Here is a 20802-nt window from a genome sequence, read left to right as displayed (position 1 = left end):
TCTGCTCTTCGCCATCGCCGAGGTCCGACACTCCGACTCATTCTCCAACATAACCTTGTTAAATTATGCAATTTCTACTCTTTGCCGACCACACTTAAACCAGGTTAAACATATTATATGTTATATGTTTTACAAATTATTATATGTTATATGTTTTACAGTTTAGACTTTTAGTTTTAGGCTTTTAGATTTTTGGTTTTAAATCCGAGTTTTCATTAATTAGTTAATAGTTATATTAATTAGTTGAAAAAAGATAAACCAGTTAATGTTTTTTTTATGTTAATTAGTTAATGGAATCAATTTTATGCTTTAGATACCATAGATTACAAAGAGTTAGTCTAGGGCTTTGCTTCCAAAAATGCTAGAAGCGCATCACAATTCGTTTAAGTTTTTTAGCTAGATCATTTTGTTAAAAAAAACTTTTGTTTTATCGTTATAACATTTGTCTAAATTATATTAGAGCTTGAATTTTAGGGTCTTTTGTTTTTTATGTCCTAGGCCCATTTTTATTTTTTATTTTATTCTCAGAGACAGTCCTGATCAATGACTCAAGAAGACAAGAAACTTATGATTACTCATAGACCATAATCGAACCAAGAGTTCAAGAACAAAGTTCTTATCAATTATTCAATCCAAAAACCATAGAACTATAACCCTACTTATACTAAACAACGAAAATGGATAAACTTGAAAACCAGATAAACATATAATATTAAAAAGAATAAACTTATAAAATAAAAAAAAATGTCTTGATTTTCCTGCATCATGCTCCCCGTCTTCAAAAACACTCGTCCTTGAGTTCTCTGCAAGTTGAAAAAGACGAATGCCCGAATTAAAAGGAACATCAACCATATTCCTATTTATTATTATTATTATTATTATTATTATTATTATCACGTTCCGTCAATACACTATGGACTTGTAGCACCTGGGTCGAAGGGAACAATGGGCCGCTTCACATTCCTCATAATAGTCACAACTTTAGTATGCTCTGGAGTCTGGATTCGTACATTTAGGCCTTACAGTAAGCATAAGATTCGGGTCACTAACAAGAAGTCAACAAATGGTGATGTTTCAAATTAAATGTATTGGGCTGCTGTTGTAAAAGTTTGTTGCATTGCAATTTCCAGTAGCTTTTGAATTCTTCTAAATCTCGAACATATGTTTCTATTGGGCTACATATGCAGCCCAGGATCTTTTATTCACGTAAGTTTCCACCGTACCACCATCAAATTCTTTTTAACGGTCATTTGGGCTACCATCTGGCCACTAATTCATCTGATTGTCTTTATTCTATTCTCAAGAGAAAATCCACCATATGACCCAATCTGAACCCCTATTCTTTGTCACAGCCTCACAGGTGGTAAGACTAGAACCCAAGACCTCCCTTTTTAAATTTAAGTTTTCAAATGTCTCACCTTAGTTATTCACTTAAATATTTTATTTTTGTATATGCTAATTTGATGAATTTATTTTTTTAAGTCTTACTAACGTGGTTTATACCGTAACGTACGTGTAGTGAATGATTTTATCTCGACTAGCCATTGTAACGCCCGGGTTTTACTGACCGAACAAATGTTGTTTTAAATATATTAATTTTTAAGGTTAATCATGTATATGTTAATTTGAGGAATTATATTTTGGGTTTAGTTCTGGCACTGTTAGGAACTATTTAATATGTTCATTTTTTTATTATAAGTTATACGAGCGTCGTCGCAGTTCTCAATGTTGACAAATGATTATTATTATTTTTTATTTAGTGTTGGTATTTTAAGGAATTTAACCCATACCAACCGAATCAAGAAAGAATTGATAACAGAAACACAAATGAGCACACGATATTTAGAGTAACCTCTCGTATTATTATAATCAAAAAACTAGCTCAAAACTTGAATACAATAATCCCTCATATAATACCATAACCCTATCATGGCTATGTATATATAGGGTGACCCAAACTTGGCAAGCAAGTAATTATCAAATATAATAAACCCTAATTGAAACCTCATAAACCCATTACAATATGAATGAATTTCATAGACCCAATAGGTATAACCCGGTCAACTACACGTGATGGGCCTAATATTAATGGAAATTACCAACAATCACCCCTAATTTCAGACTCAAAACTAGGAGATCTTCGTGCCGAGCAATGTTGTAAAACTCGCTAGGCGGTCCCTAGGCGGCCGACCCCCTTGTAGGGAGTACTCGGCTTGTACTCGGACATGATAAATATAATATAAAATATGATAAATATAACATAAAATAATTAATGGATATTATATATATGTTAAGACAAGCATAATTCACATCAAAATAGGCATAATTCATATATATGAAAAAAGAAACATAATTCAAAAAATTCATGTTTTGTTGTTATTTTTAATTTTTTACTAAAAAAAATTGGTGGCTGAGTTGACCTTGGAGGCGGAGTAATCCTGAGCACTTCGACTTTTGACCGAGTTGGACCTTGGCGAGTAATGGTGGCCGAGTTGGAAAAAGGCGGCAAGGTTGATGTCCGAGTACATCCGACTTTTACAACATTGGTGCCGAGCAATCTTATCTTCAACGGGCTCAAGGCTACACTCCTCCTTTAGTTTCTTCTGGTACAAAAAAAGTTAGACAAGCATTAACCTTTCTACATTTATTTGATACCTGACAGATGTGAAATTTCATATAGGCAATAGTATACTGAGTTTTTTACTTTAAAATATAGGTTGGAGCCTTTCTTAGAAGAAAAGACTCTCTAAAAATAGGTGTATGCCACTTAATACAACGAGCACACAGTACTTTTTACCAGTATTCTTTAGTAAAAGGCAAAATAATAGTTCGCTTTACGCATACTGCGTGACTGTGTGCCTTTGATTTCTCCACTTGCTCACCTTAAATGGTGGATTTCGGTCATATGCTTTCTCTTACCAATCGATGTGGGATGGACTCCAACTTTCTAGCCTCCATTCCCCTTCACTTTTCTCGTCGGTTATGCACTCTCCTCAAAATCTTTTCTACTCAATTAATATTGCACGTTTTGTGGTCGGGTAAACATTATCAGAGTACTTTGTTGATGACCACTAGAATCTTTAACATATATGTCACACCCCGACCAAAAGCGGCAGAACATGCCGGGGCGCGACGTGATTGTTTCAATGCACACGACACTATTAAAGTGTCTGTATTTAAACAACAAATTCATTTCATTTAACATAAAACACCACACAACTTGTTAATACAAATACAACAAAATACAAGAAAAATAAATAGTTCATTTTACTAATAATCCTAACGGTCCAAAATGAAAATAACGTCTTCAATCTCCAAGCAACCAATAATCAAACCTGTAACGTTGCATAAAATATATTTTGTCAACACGAATGTTGGTGAGCAATTCCATGATTTTTGTGTATATATAATATGAGGCAAAATCCACAACTCGTATGCAAAACCATAAATAATAACAACAATTGCGGTATATAAATCATAAATAAATGAGGCTCCTTTCTAATAGGTAAAAATACCAAATTACAAGGAGGTGCATATGGTCATACTAATTGAGGATAAGGATGAGGATGAGGCCAACCAACAAAAGCAATAACATTTAACAATTAGTCATATGAGGCATATAACACACAATCGAGCAATTATTCTAAGTAACACATAAACTAGAGTTGCGGTTTGAGGATTCGAGTCTTAAATCAGTTTTGTTTAAGTAAGTATGCAAGCTACCCCCAAAGTATAAAAGCAAAAACAGGGATGAAATTACTCACTTGGAAAATAGTGATGTCGATGAAGAAAACTTAGAATAATAAAAATAATCTTCAAGAAAGCGAGCCGACGGTTTAACGTGCGTGTCCTAGATTAAAAGATCTTGAGTTAATATCGAGTCTTGAAGATGGAATATAAATGACATAAAAGTGCATAAAGACAAGGCTTGGGTTTTCGGGAGTTTAAGTTATATTTTACAAAATGCGGTTAAATAAATTAACTATAACATAAAATGGGTTTTACATGAAACCGGGTCTTTGATGTTTAGTTTTACTCAACCTTTGTTAAGTTTTACATAGGGGAGTTGGTTTAGTGCTAGTGTACACGATCCCGCTAATACAAGCATCAAGATCCGACTTTTAAGATTTGTTCGGTTTAGTCGGTTCGGGACTTAATAAAGTAGCAAATCCACATCCAACTTACCAAACATTTTAAATATATGAATAACTTCAATAAAATCAGTAGCTTAAACAAGTTTGAGGATTTTTATCAATTAAAGTCCCAAACTCAGATTTAAGCGAGTGTAAGTCGGCCCGATCTCGGTATAACCAAGTTTGGTTCCGACACATCATAAACTTAGAAATATAAATAATATAAAGTGAAACATAAGTTAAAAAGGTTTGGAAAGATTTTTGGTGGTTTGAACGGTGACTAGCTCGTTAAGACGAGTAGTTCGACTTTTACTCGGTTTTTACCCGAAACTTGGTTTAAGCCAAGATTTGTTCTAACACTTCCAAAATCTTAAGTAACATGAGTAATATAAAATAAATCATAACTAGAAAGATAAGTTGAACTTTTGGTGGTTTGAACATTAACTAACTTGCTAAAACAAGTGTTCGGTTTTACTCGGTTTTTACCCGAAAGTTGGGTTCAAGCCAAGGTTTGTTTTAAACTTCCATATCAACCATATAATGACTTAAATATGAAGAAAAATTCAGGTCTAAAGTGTTTGATGCAATATGGTTGCTTAAAAGTTAATTAAAGTGCTTAAACGAGTGTTCGGTTTTGGTTCGGTCCTTGACACGGTATGAGACCGAGGATGGTTACCACATACCCAAAACCATAGAACTAAAATAATGTAAAATTTTCAGATCTAATCTCAAACAAGAATTTTAAGCGAGTAAACTTCCCGAAAACGACCCAAACGGGCCTAAAACGCATAAATACGTGTTTGACGGTCCAAAAACCTTAAACAAAGATGAAAATAGTTTTCTTAACATAAGTTAACTTATTACAACTAAAAATATCATAAACATATACCCGAGAAGGTTTGAAATGCAAGATTCAGTTCCGTTTCCGTTGACTTTCAAAGTCAAACTTAAGCAAAACTAGCTAGAACAACTTGCAAGTTCAAACAATTTGGGAGAGAAGAGTGAAATGTGCATGGAAAAATGGCTGAGATGGGTGGGTATTTATGGGGAAAGATTAGGGTTTGAAGGATTGGATAAAAGCTTTATCCAATGGGTAACCGGTACACTTTGATTCTTTATTTAAAAATGAGTTTTGATTTAAATAAATTATGACCAGGGATAAAACAAGTATGGAGGGTTCTAGAATAATTATGGGTTGAGTCTTGGTTGGTTTGGATGGTTAAAATACGAGTTCGGGCCTTAAACGAGCTTAAACGAGACGAAAACGTTAAAAAAAATGATTTTTGTTGCTGAAACAGCTGGGGCTGCTGCTGCGCAGCAGGTTAGACCAGCCCTACACGTCACATTAGGTGCGGTTTCTCGGCCAAACTTTGCTTTTTTTGCAATTTTAGTCTTTGTAGTTCGTTTTAGGTCGTTTTAAGCACAAAATAAGGGTTTTAAACACCGTTAAAGACTCTAGAACGAAACGAAAAGTATGAAACATGATTATAACATAAAATTCATTGTTTTATTAATATCCAATGATCCAAAATCCAAAAAGGGTCGGGTTTACAATACAAAAACGAGTACAAATGCAGGCCAAAAATGACGAATGTCACAGTATTCCTTACTTTTGGAAATTTCGTCCCGAAATTAGGAAGTAGCTACGACAAAAAGATGCGGATACTTTTCTTTCATAACGTCTTCGAGTTCCTAAGTAAATTCTGCGCCACGCCGTGATTCACAACGGACATAGACTAAACGGATGTGGCTTCGCTTGGTTCGTTTCTCATTACGATCCACGATTTCAACGGGTTTTTCAATCATTTGCATTGTTTTGTCGATATGCACTTCGTCAAGGGGTATGTGACGATTTCCCTTGGCTAAGCACTTTTTGACGTTCGAGACATGAAAGGTTGGATGAACACCGGTAAGTTCTTGTGGTAACTTGAGTCTATAAGCCACTTTCCCAATCCTTTCTAGGATCTTGAATGGGCCTACGAAGCGGGGCGCTAGTTTTCCTTTCTTTCCAAAATGGACTACCCCCTTCCAAGGGGATACTTTTAGAAGGACAAGGTCGTCAACGTTGAACTCAAGAGGTTTTCTCCGTTTATCGGCATAACTCTTTTGACGACTTCTAGCAGCGAGAATATTCTTGCGGATTTGATCGATACGATCGGTAGTGTCTTGAACCATCTCGGGACCCGTAATTTGGGCTTCACCAATCTCGTTCCAACAAATTGGAGAACGACACTTATGCCCATAGAGAGCTTCAAATGGAGCCATACTAATGCTAGAATGGAAGCTATTATTGTATGAGAACTCAATAAGCGAAATATGAGAATTCCAATTTCCACCAAAATCAAGTACACACGATCGAAGCATATCTTCTAGGGTTTGGATTGTACGTTCATATTGGCCATCGGTTTGAGGATGATATGCGGTACTAAGATCAAGGCGAGTTCCCAAAGCATCTTGAAGTGATTTCCAAAAATGAGAGGTGAAACGAGCATCACGATCGGAGATGATGGTCAACGGTATACCATGGCGGCACACAATTTCATGAACATAGATTTGAGCGAGTTGTTCCACAGAGTACTTCTCTCGAATCGGGATGAAGTGAGCCGATTTGGTTAAGATGATAACCTATATACTATCATTTTTCTTTTGAGTGGCGGGTAATTTGGTGATAAAGTCCATGCAATGTCTTCCCATTTCCAAACGGGAATTGGGGGTTGCTCGAGTAGACCAAACGGTCTTTGATGTTCAGCTTTAACTTTTGAGCATGTAAGACACTTTGCAACATAAAGTGCCACATCCTTTTTCAAACCGGGCCACCAATAAATAGAACGAAAATCAAAGTACATTTTATCAGCACTAGGATGTACAGAATATCGCGACTTATGAGCTTCGTCGAGAATGAAAGTACGAAGTTCGTCACGATCGGGAACCCATTAGCGGTTGAGGAAGTAAAGTAAGCCACGGGTTTGGTTTCGAGTTGAAGTTCGGGTCCACACGACATTTCGTCGTACATGTTGCCTTCATCAACGGAGGTGCATTGGGCTCGATAGATACGGTTTTGAAGGTCGGTTTGGATGATGATGCTATGAAGAAGAATAGATTTGACATTAACCTTACGACTAAGGGCATCGGCCACGACACTTTCTTTATCGGGATGGTAGCGAATTTCACAATCATAGTCACTAAGTAATTCGGCCCATCGTCGTTGTCTCATATTGAGATCTTTTTGGTCGAAAATGTGTTGAAGACTTTTATGATTGGTGAATACCACACATTTCGTACCGTAAAGGTAGTGTCTCCAGATTTTTAGAGCAAAAACGACGGCACCAAGTTCGAGATCATGAGTCGTGTAATTCTTCTCGTGAACTTTAAGTTGCCTTGAGGCATACGCGATAACTTAACCTCGTTGCATGAGAACGCAACCGAGACCTTGGTTGGATGCATCACAAAATACTACAAAGTCATCGTTTCCTTCGGGAAGGGCTAAGATGGGAGCATTGCAAAGCATATGCTTTAGAGTTTGGAAAGCTTCTTCTTGTTTCGGTCCCTATTCGTAAGGTTTTCCCTTATGAGTTAATGCGGTGAGGGGTAACGCGATTTTGGAGAAGTTTAGAATGAAACGCCGATAATACCCGGCCAAACCAAGGAAAGATCTAACTTCCGTAGGTGTGGATGGAGTTTTCCAATCTTTTACGGCCTTAATTTTGGCGGGATCAACATGAATACCTTTATCGTTGACGATGTGACCTAGAAATTGAACTTCCTTTAGCCAAAATTCACATTTTGAGAACTTGGCATAGAGTTGTTCTTTTCTTAGGAGATCAAGAATGGAACGTAAATGATGCTCATGCTCGGCTTTGGTTTTGGAAAAGATGAGGATGTTGTAAATAAAGACAATTACGAATTTGTTCAAAAATGGTTTGCAAACACGGTTCATGAGATCCATGAATACCGCGAGTGCATTAGTTAATCCGAATGGCATAACCATGAACTCGTAATGTCCATACCGAGTACGAAAGACGGTTTTGTGAATGTCATCTTCATGAACACGCAATTGATGATAACCCGATCGGAGAATGATTTTGGAGAAACAAGTTGCGCCTTGGAGTTGATCAAAGAGGTCGTCAATTCGAGGTAAAGGGTAATGATTTTTTTATGGTGAGTTTATTGAGTTCACGGTAGTCGATACACATGCGAAACGAGCCATCTTTCTTTTTCACGAAAAGAACGGGTGCGCCCCAAGGAGAGAAGCTCGGATGGATAAAGCCCTTATCGGAGAGCTCTTGAAGTTGGTTTGATAATTCTTGCATTTTCGAAGGAGCTAAACGATAAGGAGCCTTGGCTACGAGAGTTGCTCCGGGCACAAGGTCGATTCGAAATTCAACCGAACGGATGGGTGAAAGACCGGAGAAGTCTTTGGGAAAAACGTTGGGAAAATCACAAACAACGGGAATGTCTTGGATTTTTCTTTCTTCTGGGTCTTTTTCCACCGCTTGAGCTAGGAATGGAACGTAATTTTGGCGCACATACTTTTGAGATTGAGAGCATGACATGAGGTTGAGCTTTTTGGGAGTTGTTTTGCCAAAGATCTTGAGGGTTTTACCATTTACGAGCGGAATTCGAATGAACTTGTCATAACAAACAACTTCAGCACGATGCAAGGCTAACTAATCCATGCCTACTATGACGTCGAAACTTCCCATTTGCATAGGGATGAGGTCAATCGAGAATTTACGTTTGCAAAGAGTGAGGATGCAATCGCGGATGACCGAATCAATGGTGATGGAGCTACCATTTGCGACCTCGACGGAAAAAGGTCGGGAAAGTTTAGTACGGGGTACGACAAGGGTAGATTCAAATTTAAAAAAGATAAAACTTCTATCGGCACCGGTATCAAATAAAACTGAAGCTAAATGCTCATTTACTAAAAACATACCGTTCACCACGTCATTGGCAACTTGGGCTTGGTTGGCATTTATCATAAAAGCACTCCCTTGGTTGCCGTGGGTGCCTTGCGGAGCTTGCGGGAGCGGAGGAGGAGCTTGAATGGCTTGGAGCGGTTGAACCGGTTGAGCCTTGAGTTGCAGGACTTGAGGTTGGTAAGTTTGTACTTGGTAGGCTTGAGTTTGGTAGTAAGGTGCGGGCATGATTTGGGCTTGATTAACAAATGCGAGTCAAGGACAAGCGTTGCGGAAATGATTTGGGTCTCCACAATTGAAACAAGCTCTTGGTTGAGGAGAATTTTGAGCAAAAGGCATGGTACGGTTTTGCGAATTTGGCGGAGCGAACCTTGGTGGAGTGGGTTGCCCACGAGAGGCTTCACGACACACATTGCTAAGGTGACCGAAGCGGTTACAATTCGAGCATTGACAACAAGCATAGTAAGATGGGTGATGGCGTTGACAAGTGTTGCACAAAGGATGAGGACCGGTATAAGGTTTTCGGTTTTGGGAAGCTTGGGATTGAGATTGGGGTTGAGATGGGTGAGTGACGGCAAAGTTTCGGTGGTTTGGCTTGTGTTTCCTTTTGGAGTGGCGGGATGAGTTGGAGTAATTCATGGATTGAGGTGGGGGGTCAAATTTGGTGTGGGAAGATGGTTCGGGTGTGGTCTTTTCATTAGGCTTCTTGGAACCTTTGATCGTGAGAGTACCGGCTTTCCCGTGATTCTCGGAAAGAGCCGCAGCTAGAGTAATCGCGTCATGGAGTGTTTGCGGGTTACCACTCAACACCGAGTCTTGGATTTGTAAAGGCAAACCCCCAACATATTTGTCAATCGCCCGCTCGAGTGGAGTGACCAAATGAGGAACCAAGAGACTAAGCTCATGAAAGCGGTTGGAGTAGGTGGAATTGTCACCACTCTCTTGCTTAAGTTCCCAAAATTCAGCTTTGAGCTTTTGGATTTCATGTTTTGGGCAAAACTTTTTCATCATAACTTCTTTGAGCTTGGACCATGAGTAGGCCATGGCGATTTCCACCCCTTTGTTGTTCATTTCGCTATTCCACCATGTGAGGGTAGTTTCCTCGAACATGCTTGAAGCGAAGGTGGTTCTTTTGGATTCGGGGCATTCACAGTGACGGAAAACACTCCCCATCTTTTCAAACCATTGCAACAAGGTAGTGGCACAGTTCAAATCGTAAAGTTTTGATGGGTTGGCACCGGTAAATTGTTTGAAATAGTAAGGTGCGGGGTTAGGCACGACTTGGATAACGGCAGGTTGAGGGGTTTGAGTTGCTTGGATTTTGGTTATTAGTCCGGGAATCACAGCAGCTATTTCTTTAGCGACCAAGGCGGCCATCTTGCGGTTGGAGTTCTTAGGTTTGCGAGCTTGAAGACGAAGAGGAGGCATTCTAAAAATAATAAAAGTGAAACAATATGAGATTCTGGGTAAATTGTGTAAATATTGGGGTGATTGATGTAAATATGAGGTTAAGATATTTTTGTGAATCCTATTATCATGAGGGTGAGAATAATTAAAAGGAAAAATTTTATAAATAAATCAAATGACTTAAATAAATAAAAAGAGATAAGTAATTTAAACCTTTGAAATTTGAAAATAAAGTGTTAGGAATTAAAAGCAGGAAAACTTGCATGAACCACCATGACTTGTCGTCCCGACAATAAATCTTAAACAAAATGAGATAAAATGGGGGGTCGAACATTTGCACGTATCACCGCGTCTTTCATGTTTCGACCAAAAATCATAATAATAAGTAAAAATGAGGTGCGACGAGTTGTTGAAAACACTAGTCCACGCATCACCGTGGCTTTTATGTTTCCAACAAAAATATGGAGGCAACTGGAATGCTTGCATTCGACCACTTAAAGTTGTTGACTTGTATAACATGGTTTGCTTGGCCTAGAAGATAAACACTTAGACCCAATTCGGTTCCGTTGACTTTCAAAGTCAAACTTAAGCAAAACTAGCTAGAACAACTTGCAAGTTCAAACAATTTGGGAGAGAAGAGTGAAAACGTGCGGGGAAAAATGGCTGAGATGGGTGGGTATTTATGAGAAAATATTAGGGTTTGAAGGATTGGGTAAAAGTTTTATCCAATGGGTAACCGGTACACTTTGATTCTTTATTTAAATATGAGTTTTGATTTAAATAAATTATGACAAGGGATAAAAACAAGTTTGGAGGGTTCTAGAATAATTATGGGTTGAGTCTTGGTTGGTTTGGATGGTTAAAACACGAGTTCAGGCCTTAAACGAGCTTAAACGAGATGAAAACGTTAAAAAAACTGATTTTTGTTGCTGAAACAGCTGGGGCTGCTGCTGCGCAGCAGGTTAGACCAGCCCTACATGTCACGTTAGGTGCGGTTTCTCGGCCAAACTTTGCTTTTTTTGGCAATTTTAGTCTTTGTAGTTCGTTTTAGGTCGTTTTAAGCACAAAATAAGGGTTTTAAACACCGTTAAAGACTCTAGAACAAAACAAAAAGTATGAAACATGATTATAACATAAAATTCATTGTTTTATTAATATCAAATGATCCGAAATCCAAAACGGGTCGGGTTTACAATACAAAAACGAGTACAAATGCAGGCCAAAAATGACGAATGTCACAATATAGCTCCCTTCATATCCAAATGCCCAAACCCAATTTTATAGTTGTTCAGAAGCGAATCGTTCTCAAACCAAACGAGTTTCGTTTCTCAAAAGCACTAATCTAAAAAAGCATAGCCTTGTATTCTACAAATAAACAAACTGTACGGGTGTGCATCTTTACAATACTAGACCATATTGTAACTTAGTTAAACCGTTGTGTATATATATCAGATTAGCAAAACATATTTTGTATCCAACCATCTGGCTTCGAAACACCTTAACAAAAAATTATGAATAACACTTTCAACACATTTATTTGTTACTTTTAATAAACTAAGAAAAGATATGTTAACTAACAACAAAGTCATCAAGAGCAGAAAGTTAAGAAGTTTTTACTTTATATGTTTGGTTGAAGCCCTCCAATGAAAGAAGGGTTTCTTCAAAAATAGGCATAAGCTGCTTGTTGCAGCAAGCACACGATATTCTTTATAAAAGGTGAAAGAATAGTTCACTTTGTACTCACTGTGTGACCACGTGCCTTTCAACACCTGCTTGCCTTAAATAATGGATTTCAGTCCTATGTATTCTCTAATCAACCAGTGTGGGATAGACTCACTCTAGATACAACCTTTCAATATCCAGGCCCCATTGGAGATTTATGATAATTGTTTTCCTACTCCTCTTCTTACTCTCGGTTGAGAACTCTATTAACGGCTTGTTGCGCCCATAAGCCGTCCTCTTCATCAGGTTGCAATGTTGCATCATATCCTCGTCAAACCAGGCTTCGTTATATCCTCTAGATAAATTGGTTCGATGAACCGAGGTGGATGATAGTGAAATAACTGCTGCTCTCCTTTGCCACCTTCGTCACAGACGATGGTACTTGACTTGGTTTCTGTCTTGCACCTCTCCCGTTGCAACTCCAGAATGCGGACTCGTTGTCGGAGTCATTTGATCTCCTTTTGTATTTCAAGATTTCAGACTCGTTAGATCCGTTTGATCTTAAGATCCCGTGGTAGGGATAGACTTCATCGCTGCCTCGGTCGGCATTTCTACAAGCAGTGTGTCAATTTTCTCCACAAGTATGTGAATAGAGAACACTTTTGGCGTTGCCTCAGTCGACGAGTCTACGAGCAAGCAAGTATTCACGTCCACGTCAAGCCATTTGAAAACAAAATGCTCAGCAAATATTCACCTCCACGTCAAGCCATTTGAAAACAAAAAGCTTTAATACCAAATGATGCGGAAACGGAAGCAATCTAATGGCTCAAGACTCGATGTTTAGTATAAGTTAGGTAAAGTTTGCAGTTTACAGTTTTGAAAATTATAAAGAACGCCTTTGAGATTTCTTTAACCATTAGGTTCGTTAAGCTATGGATTTTAATCATGAGTTTCTTGAACCATTTGATTGGTTCCGTTTCCACATCACTTACCCAGTTGATCATGCCTCTTTAGCTACAAATTAAACAATGACACTCTTTTAATTATTTATTTTATTTTTTTAAGTAATCATTTTGAAATTATAATAAAAGTAGTGATTTATTACATGAAAACAGAAGGCAAGCGAACAACAAGCTGCGCTGCTACCCATTTTTGAATTGCAAAACCTAATATTTTAAAAACTACATTATGTGATGTTAGAGTCATAACATTACTATGCATGACCGTTGAACTCGGCTAAGTAACTTCACAGGTTCAGGTGCGAGAAAACCGAAAGTGTCAAGAGCAAAAGGAATAAATGCATGTTGGTTGTCAAGACACGCCTATTCAATTTGGCATATATACTAAACACACTAATTTACCTTGGAAGTTTATTAGTTATTTCAAGATCTGTGAAACATTAATTAAAATATGACATTTATAAGTTTACTAGAAACGTTAGAATAAATGCCACACATGAGAAAGGAGGCGATCAGCTTGAAACTGAGAACAAGAAAAATCTCAAAAGGTCCATTAACATTACTCAACCACAACTTAAAAGATCAAGATCAATTTACAGTTACACATACTAATCAAAAAGTAACTTCTAGAAAAATAAGAGAACAACATGTAGGTCCTCTAGATGGATCTCACAACTTGACTCGGATCAATTGGTGTTGTTGGTTAGCGGAAATCACCAACGACATTCGGATCTTGGATCTTAGTTAGTAAAAACAAAAGAGAGAAAAAGGAGAGGTAAGGAGAACTTTCTTTTTATTTTCAGGAGTTGTGTGGATAAGATGTAGGGCCAATATTATATATTGTTTTTAGGATTGTATATGTCGTTTTATTTTGTTTAGTCAGTGTAGTACGTACCCGGTATGTTTATTTTGTAGGTTTATTGTGTAAAGTTTGGAGAAATGGGGACCCTATATAAAGGGCATTTTACCCATTTCTCTATAACTTTTTTCCAACTCTTCACTACTTCAAGAAAATAAAGTTTCCCTCTCTCCAAAACCTCTCCTCTCATTTTCTCTCTTTTGTAGTAACAAACTAAGATCCGTGATCTGAGTGTCGTTGGTGATTTCCGCTAACCAACAACACGGATTGATCCGAGTCAAGTCTTGAGATCCATCTAGAGGACCTACAAGTGGTATCAGAGCTTTCGGCTCGACTTTTTGTGGTTTTCGGGTCAAACTTTTCGGATTTTGATCTTAGTTTTTTTTGGATTTGAGGTTGATTTCGTGTTACTCATCTCTTTTGGAGTCCCTTACACCTTAGAAACACACGAGAATCACTAAATCTAAGTTTTTAGTATTTTAAGTTTTTGTGTCTGAGCTCAGATTCGGCTTAAAACTCAGATCTAGGGCGATTTATTGATTTTTAGACTAAAGTCTTTTTGACATTTTGGAAGTTTGGGTGTTATATTCTCAAAAAAAAAAAATAATAAAAAAAAAAAAAAAATTCGCATCGGGTACTGTAGCAGTCGCTTCCGAGGTACTGTAGCAATCGCATCGCGGGGGGTACTGTAGCAATCGCATCGCCGAGGTACTGTAGCAATCGCTTCGCACGGGGGTATTGTAGCAAATCGTTTCGCTTCGCACGGGGTACTGTAGCAACCGCTTCGCTTCGCACGGGTACTGTAGCAATCGCTTCGCATCGGGTACTGTAACAATTCATGCGAAACACTGTAGCGACTCGGTACTGTAGCAACTCATGCGAAACACTGTAGCAACTCATGCAAAACACTATACTGTAGCAACTCATGCGAAACACTGTAGTGACTCGGCACTCTAGCAAAAGAAAAAAAAAACCTTAAATTTTTTTTCTCTTTAAAAAAAAAAAATTTAATCGAGTTAAAAAAAAAAAGAGTGTCTTACGAACCTAAGCTTGGAGGAAATCTGGATATGGGAGAAAGCCGAAAGAAAATCTTAAAAGGAGAATTCGATATGTTTACACATATTAAAGGAGAATCGGTTGCCTCTATCATCAACAGATTTGAGTCGCTCGTCACAAAAATGAGAAGTGTCGGTATCATCAATGGTTTGTTTCAGATCAACATGAAGCTGTTGAATTCACTGCCTTATACATGGAGCATCAATGTGGTTACCATCAAAAGAACCACAAACCTGTATACCATGACACTCTCAGAGTTGGCTTCTACCATCAAGTCTTTTGAAATAATGGAAGATAAGCTCCAAATGAACAATCAGTCCAAAGAAAATAAAGTTGGGACAAGTAATAAAGTTGGGACAAGTGTTGCCGGTAAAAGTAGTCATGCATGTCCTATCATTCCCGACACATCACCAGCTGATGAGGTAAATCACAATCTTTGTTCTCAAGCATGCATCAACAAAGTCACATACTATAGATATCATCAAGACGAAGTTTTGAAAGAAAATGCAAAACTTCGTCAGTTAAATGCTGAATATGTAAAAGCTGACAAGATCTATGTTGAAAAGATTAAAACTCATCACGATGATGTAGCAAATCTTAAACTTAAAATTTTTCGAGAAGAGCATAATGTCATTTATTATAAAGACATAATTAATAATTTAAAAGAAGAGATTGAGAAATTAAAACTTGAAGTTTCTGATAAGAAAGAAAAAGAAAAACAAGTTGAAAGATTTGAAGCATCATCTGAGAAATTAGATGATCTTATTGGAGCCAAGAGAAGTACTAAAGTTAAAGCGGGGCTGGGGTATGATTACACTGCCGTACCACCACCATTCAATGATAACTACACCAGCTTGCCCCACTTTAGCTATAATACTTTTCTAGAGGAAGAAATGGAATACGGGGTTGGTAGAAAAATTTGTTCCTGCTGCCTCTCAAACTGCCGCTCCAGTCCCATCATTTGATAAATCTGACATCAATGTGTCTTGTGTAGCAGCTAGTGATGTAAATGGTGGTGAATGTGGGACGGTTAACCTGGGTTGTAAGCTAAAAAGAAAGTTAGAACCACGTTTTGAATCATGTGTGGATCTAACCAAAACTATTAACAATCCAGTTTGTAATAAAGTTTGTGAATCCATGTTAGGAAGTTTAAAGTCAAGGTCAAATTATGTATTTTGTGAAAATTCAAGTGATAATAGTTGTACAAACGTTTGCAATGAAAACGAAAGTTCTTCTTCTGACTCAGATTATGAAACCGTTTGTGATGAAACTTTTGTTGAAAAATGTGTCAACGAAAGTAGGCCTGTTGAGGTGAACATATCAAGTTGTTCATTATCAAGTTGTGAGACTGAGGATAATTCAAGTAATAGCAAAGTTTTTGAAAATGAAAAGACAAGTACTTCGTGTAAATATGTTCCACCAAATAAACGATCATTTTCTCAAACAACCAATCAATTTAGAAATCCTCAGCCATACAACTTTTGTGACAACAACTACTATGGTCATTATCAACAAAATTTTGTTGATCCATATTACACAAATGTGTTTTATAATCATGTTCCTTTCCAAGGATCACCTTTCCCACCGCACCAACCACATTATAGTTCAGACGAGTTCTATGGCACTCCTAGGAGAAAGTGCTGTTTTGTGTGTGGTCACTCTTCTCACCTTGCAAGACATTGCAAGCACTGGTTCAAGCAACAACTTGATATTCAAAGGCGGCTTAGTCAGTCCCCAAAAAGAGCTTTTAGTAGCCCTGATTCAAGGACTGATCAAGCTGTTAGTGAACCTAGTGAAATGGATGTGAGATCCAAAGTAAATAAAGTAAAACACAAAAAGAAACCTTTTGGAAAACCAATAAGGATAAAATCAAAAAGGATCCTAAGACTGTAAAGTTTGAGGATTCACCAAAAATAGTTTCAAAAGCAAAAAAACAGAAGTCCAAAATTGCCAAAACCAAGGAACAAGTTTTTGCTTGGATTTCTAAGGACCGCTCTTCATCAAGTGAGGCTCCAACAAGAAATAAATGGTTTTCAGGAAATAAAATCAAGTTTGGTCGATTTACGGTTGACCTTCCCGAGACAAAAGTATCCCGGGAACCCATGTCTATTTGAAAGCTTAATGCATGCAGGGTCAATCAAGGAGGACTATCAATAGTATTAGGTACTTAAATAGTGATTGCACCCGACATATGATGGGAGACGAACCCTTGCTATTTGATGCTAAACCATTCGATGGCGGATTCGAGTCTTTCATAAGCGACATAGGAGGACAAACTTCAAAGAAGGGAAGCCTTGTTTAAATGGTTCAACAACAACTTTCGAGCGTTTCTCAACTAACCTCGTCCAACTACTTCTCTCAAGTGATGGATCCAGCATCAGCTGTTGGATCTTGGTTTGAATCTCTTCAACTTTGTCATACAATGTGATAATGCATGCTTAAGATAGTCCATCTGACAACAACTTTGCTGACCTTTTCACTAAAACCATCGATCATGCTCGATTTGAATTTCGGGTCGAATAGATCGGCATGATCAATTTTGATTAAAACAAACTATCTATCTTTTTGTATATAAAATTGTAAATATTTTTCAAATATGTCACAATTTTAGAGGGAGAAAATGAGTTAATTTTAACTCACCAAAAAGATTTTCAATTTATCTTAAGAAAAGTAAAAACAAATCATTTGATTTACCAAAAAGATTTTATATTACTTTTAAGAAAATCTAAAAGGAATTGTCCCGTTTAGAGGGAGCTCCTGCTTAGAGGGAGTCGGATATTTAAAATTTTTAAAATTTTGAGAAATTGATCCGACCATTGAAAAATGATAAGAAATTATCTCTAACGATTCTAGCACATGAAAAGAGTAGATCAAAAGCCAACAAGATCATTGCTTGATGTGTAGATTGACTTGACAAATGAGTAAGTGTCATAGTGATATAAACTTAAATATCTGCCGATGCTAGTGGTTACACGTTATGAAGCGGTTACCGACTCCAACTAAAGTCATATTAATGAAGGCTGAAATGCAATTAAACATGTCATACCCAAGCCTCTCTTTTCCTTATCACAGTTGTCTTATGAAAAATCAGTGTCATTTTTAATTTTTATTGAGTCAAGAAAAGAGTCAAGTAAAGCGTCAAGAAAAGCAAGAAAAAGAAAAACGAAAGAGTCAGAAAAGAAAAAGAAAAATCAAGAAAAAGAGTCAGTTCTAGGAATTTTAACTTCTGCATTATCTCTTCATTTATTTTGATTCAAGCCTTGGACTTTCTCCAGCGTGATAATATGGTATTATCCGACCTGATTGTTAAGGCCCTGAATCTTCTGCTTTGTTTTATTTTCTTTCTTTTGTTCAAGCCTTGGACTTTCTCTGCACGATAATATGGTATTATCCGACCTGATTGTTATGGCCTGATCTTCTGCTTTATTTTAATCTTTCTAGATCGAGTTAAGTGAACAAAGTTTCAAGTGCACAAAGTCAAAGTGTCAAGTGTGTTAATAAGATTACTGTGATCAACTAAGAAAGGTTTAAGTCAAGTTGAGGTGAAATGTGAAAGCAAATTAAGCCCGAGGTATGATGGAGTCTGTAATTTGTCAGATTAAATGGGGACCACACAAGCATTGTGCCTAATTGTACCTTAATGTATCATGTTGACATCAAAATACTTGTTAAGTTTAAAGTGGACAAATTATATCTACAATCAACTTTGGGTTCTTGGCATAATAATGTCCAAATAGAAGTGTGATCTAGAACGTTAACAGATAATATGATTCTCTGTTGTGATCTTTCTCAGAAAAATAATTTAGTAAACTTTTTACTTGTGATCTTTCTCAGAAAAATAATTTAGTAAACTTTTAAAGTAAATATTTTTGATATATAATATTAATTTCATCTTTACTCCTATCTTATTTTTGTTTTATTTTTTGTTTCAACCTCAAAATATTATGTATATATTTTCGTAATATTAAAATATATGAAAATGCCAAAAAGATTTTAAGTTTTTATTATGTTCGTACATATTTTATTAAACCTTGTTTTATTCAAAATCATGTGTTTTGTTGTCAAGGTCGTTCATGCAATGTTTGTTGGAAACCCGGGACTTAAACAAATCATTTACAAGTTGAGAGATTGAAAATAAAATTTCAGGTTATTCTGCAAACACTTCAAACCAAGAGCTTGTTTTGAAAAGGAAAATTCTTCTTTGACCCTCGAGAGGGTCTGTGAACGAATCTTATCGTTCTAAGTTTTATGCAGCAATACATGGACACGTAGATCAAGATCAAGTCTGCTTGGAGTTGCAGATGTTGAAGCACTTAAAAGAAAACGAGAACGTGAAAGTTGGTGGTTGAACATAAAAAGGAACTGATTGTATCTGAAGACAAGGAAAGAAACCAGTTGGCTCAAGAAAGTTAATAAGAGAAAATTAGATGTCGAGCCTCCCGCATCTGATGTTTCTAAAATTTGCTGTTGCCGATCCTTCCCATAAAATAAGATTGAAGTTCAAGTCTACAAGACTGGAAAATAAAGAACTGTTCAAGATCCTGGATCAAGACAAGTATTAAGTTTCAAGAAATAAAGACGAAGCAAAGAACTTGACGAATGTTCCACGACATACTCAATCCTAGAGGGAGATTGTGGGGCCAATATTATATATTGTTTTTAGGATTGTATATGTCGTTTTATTTTGCTTCAGTCACTGTACTACGTACTCGGTACGTTTATTTTATAGGTTTATTATGTAAAGTTTGGAGAAATGGGGACCCTATATATAGAGGCACTTTACCCATTTCTCCATAACTTTTTTCCAACTCTTCACTACTTCAAGAAAATAAAGTTTCTCTCTCTCCAAAACCTCTCCTCTCGTTTTCTCTCTTTGTAATAACAAACTAAGATCCGAGATCCGAGTGTCGTTGGTGATTTCTGCTAACCAACAACACGGATTGATCCGAGTCAAGTCTTGAGATCCATCTAGAGGACCAACATAAGAGTTCTTGGAGAAATGGGTTAAGCTTACAAAATAAATGTAAGTATATAATAAATGTTGGATTTCTGCTAACCAACAACACGGATTGATCCGAGTCAAGTCTTGAGATCCATCTCCGAGTGTCGTTGGTGATTTCTGCTAACCTTTTATAGGGTCTCCGTTTCTCCAATACTTACAAAATAAATGTACAAAATAAACGTACTGAGTACGTACTACACCGACTAAAAGCAAACTAAAACGACATATACAATCCTAAAAAACAATATCTATTATTGGCCCTACAATCTTCCTCTAGGATTGAGTATGTCGAGGAACCTTCGTTAAGTTCTTTGCTTCGTCTTTATTTCTTGAAACTTAGTACTTGTCTTGATCAAAGATCTTGAACGAAACTGGATTTTGACAAATTCTTTATTTTTCATTCTTGTAGACTTGAACTTCAATGTTATTTTTTGGGAATGATCGGCAACAACAAATTTTAGAAACATCAGATGCGGGAGGCTCGACATCTAATTTTCTCTTGTTGACTTTCTTGAGCCGACTGGTTTCTTTCCTTGTCTTCAGATACAATCAGTTCCTTTTTAGGTTCAACCACCAACTTTCACGTACTCGTTTTCTTTTAAATGCTTCAACATCTGCAACTCCAAGCAGACTTGATCTTGATCTACCTGTCCATGTATTGCTGCTCAAAAACTTAGAACGATAAGATTCGTTCACAGACCCGCTCGAGGGTCAACAGGAAATCGTTCATAGGCCCTCCCAATTTCAGTCCCTCAACTTGTAAATGATTTGTTTAAGTCACAGATTTCCAACGAACTTTGCATGA

The 20802-nt window shown here is 37.0% G+C and overlaps 1 non-coding gene and 1 pseudogene across 1 annotated transcript; both read right to left on the bottom strand.

The window, feature by feature from the left end:
• Window positions 1–2721: 2721 nt before the first annotated feature.
• On the bottom strand, window positions 2722–2853 carry LOC143587168 (U5 spliceosomal RNA; annotated as a pseudogene).
• Window positions 2854–12094: 9241 nt separating this feature from the next.
• LOC143587169 (U5 spliceosomal RNA) lies at window positions 12095–12212 on the bottom strand. The gene has a single exon (XR_013144832.1). It is a non-coding gene; the product is annotated as a U5 spliceosomal RNA (small nuclear RNA).
• Between the last annotated feature and the right edge of the window lie 8590 nt (window positions 12213–20802).

This window comes from Bidens hawaiensis, unplaced genomic scaffold (assembly GCF_021521415.1).
Source record: "Bidens hawaiensis isolate Kalapana, Puna unplaced genomic scaffold, B.hawaiensis_p1.1 tig00035164_1, whole genome shotgun sequence".
Classification (NCBI taxonomy): Eukaryota; Viridiplantae; Streptophyta; class Magnoliopsida; order Asterales; family Asteraceae; genus Bidens; species Bidens hawaiensis.
This window is presented reverse-complemented; position numbering and strand designations above follow the sequence as displayed.